Here is a 2,474-nt window from a genome sequence, read left to right as displayed (position 1 = left end):
TATCTATCTATCTATCTATCTATCTATCTATCTATCTATCTATCTATTTTTTTCGATCTCTCTTTCTCTCGCTCGCTCTCTCTCGCTCTCTCTCTCTCCCTCTCTATTTATATGTCGCGTTGTCTCTGTGTCTGTCTCTTTCTCTGCCTACCTGCCTGACTATCTGTCGGCCTACCTCTTGCTCTAATTTGATCACGCTCCCTCTAGCTCTCATAATTAGGCCGAACGACTACACAGTGCATTTACTTAAAAATAAAAACACACATTGTACACTAGCATTGCTATTTCACGTTCGTCTGGCTGACAACTGCACTTCACCTACAAAATTACGCTCGGTATTCTATTCACGGGCAACAACACGGGCAATTAAAGCATCTGTATATAAAAGTTATGCATTTATAGCAATACCGAGTAATAAAAGCGAATCAAGCGAGATCACAGTCTGAGAACGACGGATTCGAGTCGTAGTGAAGTCGGAATACCACTCCTAGATCGTCTACTGTCGACGTTCCATATTCAACAGATATCTAACTTCGCCTAGTCGCACCGCTACCATCAAAGCCACGTTGGCGAACGAACGCATCTGCTATACGCCTAGAAGCTAGCATGGAGAGAGAGGGAGAGAGAATGAGGTGGAGAGAGTTTAACACACAATTAAAGACTCGTCTGTATGATGGTTAGTGGGATTAAAAGTTTCGGCCACTTCCGCACGCATGGTTGTCGCTCTAAGAGTTCTCAATCCTTGAAGCAGCTCATCTCAGCCTATGACTAGAGTCTACCACCATCACCGACGATGAGAAGGACATACACTCACAGGCCCCCCAGGAGAGTGTGCACTATTACTGTCCAGTCTGAGCGATATATATATGCATCCACTAACACTGAGCTCGGGCGCCTATCGCTTATAATCTATAAAATCGGCCCTATCGGTACGAGTCATATACGCTTGTCTGACTGTTTGTGTGGATGCATATTTTTTATAAATTATATGCATTTTCTTTCTCTCTATCTCTCTCTCCTCTACCCTCATTCTCTCTGCTCTCTCTCTCTCTCTCTCTATCTATTTTTTCGCATCTCTCTCTCTCCTCTCTCTTTTTCTCTAATCTCTTATCTCGTTGGTTCTATCTCCCTCTCATATCTATCTTATCTAATCATGATCTTATCTATCTATTCTATCTATAATAACTACTCTATCTATCTATCTATCTATACTATACCATCATCTATCTATCCTATACTCCCTATCTATCTATCGTACTATCTATGTCTAATCTATCTATTTATCTATCTATTTAATCTATCTATCTATCCTATCTATACTATCTATTCTATTTATCTATCTATCTATCTATCTAATCATCTCATCCTATCTATCTATCTAGTCTATCTATCTAATCTATATAATCTATCTCACTATGACTATCTATCTATTTATCTATCATCTAGCATCTCTATTACGTCTAATCTATATTTATCTTATCTACTATACTATTAGTCTATCTATCTAATCTATCTATCTATCTAATCTATCCTAATGATCTAATTTTTTTGCGAGTCTCTCTGTCGCTCTCTGGCTCGCTCCTCTCTCGCTCTCTCTCTCTCACTCTCTAGTTTATATGTACGCGAGTTGTCTCTTGTGTCTGTCTCATTTACATGCTGCCCTACACGTGCCTGACCTATCTTGTGGGCCTAGCCCGCGGCGGCCCGCTCCTCTGCTGCTCTAATTGTGATTCACAGCTCGCCTCTAGCTCTCATAATATTAGGCCGAATCGATACAGCAGTGCATTTCACTTAAAAATAAAAGACACACATTGTACATAGCAATTGTTTTTCACGTGTCGTCGGGCGACCAACCTGCACTTCACCTACAAAATTACGCTGCGTATTCTATCACGGGCAACAACACGGCAATGTAAAGGCATCTGTATATAAAGAGTTATGCATTGTGAGTGAGCGAAAAGCCGAGAAATAAAAGCGAATCACTATTGTCTGGAACACGATGAGTGTGTGGAGCGGGACTAATTAAATCGTTCTACGTGATCGACGTTACCATTATTCAACGATAAGTAACTGTCTGCCTAGTGTGGCACCGCTACATCAAACGCACACTTGGCGAACGAACGCGATCTGCTATACGCCTAGAAGCTAGCATGTGTCACCAATGGAGTAACGGTAGCGGTCGCGTCCACATAACTAAAGATGAAATGTGCGAGCTCTCGCCCCATGAATAACCGGAAACCGATCGCTCGGCTTGAAGCGTGTCGAAATGATCTAATTTTCATCGTTTCGAGCGCGAGAGAGATAGCTGACAACCCCCGAGGCGGTCGCATCGTATACACACACACGCACGCACACACACACACACACACACACACACACACACACACACACACACACACACACACAACACACACACACACACACACACACACACACACACACACACACACACGACACACACACAACACTTATAT

This window comes from Priapulus caudatus, unplaced genomic scaffold (genome assembly GCF_000485595.1).
Source record: "Priapulus caudatus unplaced genomic scaffold, Priapulus_caudatus-5.0.1 Scaffold2083, whole genome shotgun sequence".
In the NCBI taxonomy this organism is placed as follows: domain Eukaryota; kingdom Metazoa; phylum Priapulida; class Priapulimorpha; order Priapulimorphida; family Priapulidae; genus Priapulus; species Priapulus caudatus.
Note: the sequence above shows the minus strand (reverse complement) of the source record.